Raw genomic sequence first — 742 nt, forward strand, 5'->3', positions numbered from 1 at the left:
TATATGCTCAGGCTTTGAGGTTAAACTGCCTTGGTTCAAGTCTACTCTGTCATTCCCTGAGTGGGTGGTCTTGGGTCAGTTCCTTGTTTCCCTGAGCTTCAGTATTCTTGTCTATAAAAGGGGGATAATAATAGTATTTACCTAATAGAGTTGTTGTGTCAGAAAAATGACATAGTGCACTTATCTATTGAGTAGTACCTGAGGCCTCACCCAAGAATGAAGCATAAACAGGTCAGGTCTGGAATCACATGAAGTCAGAGTAGAGCACAGAGTAACTGAAGAATAGGATGAAGTAAAGGTGAGGGCTGTGGATTAATTCCTACTATAGTGACAAGCACCAATAATATTGGGAGATAGTATCTTACAAAGGTAGGTGCCAGATAATCCAGATAAAAATCCTCCTTTTCCCATTTATTGCAATTTTCTTCACCTCTCTGAGTTTCAGTTCCCTCCTCTGTAACACTGAAATAACAGCAAAACATCTTTGAGTTTTTGGTGGATTATGTGTGATCGGGACACAAGGATTTGACATAGGGGTTGTTAAGTAGCGTGGGCTTGCTTAATGGTAGCACCCTAGGTGGTGACCATTGATGTTCAAAGGCAGCACTGTGTGACTTACAAGGCAGCATTACAACTTTGATGTCAGATTCTAGGAAGCAGGCTGAATAGTGTATCATCTCTTCCATTATACAGACAAGGAAACAGAGTCAAATAGATAAAGTTAGTTGTCCAAGGATTCACA

The sequence above is a fragment of the Enhydra lutris genome, unplaced genomic scaffold (genome assembly GCF_002288905.1).
Source record: "Enhydra lutris kenyoni isolate GAN:26980312 unplaced genomic scaffold, ASM228890v2 scaffoldscaffold6, whole genome shotgun sequence".
In the NCBI taxonomy this organism is placed as follows: domain Eukaryota; kingdom Metazoa; phylum Chordata; class Mammalia; order Carnivora; family Mustelidae; genus Enhydra; species Enhydra lutris.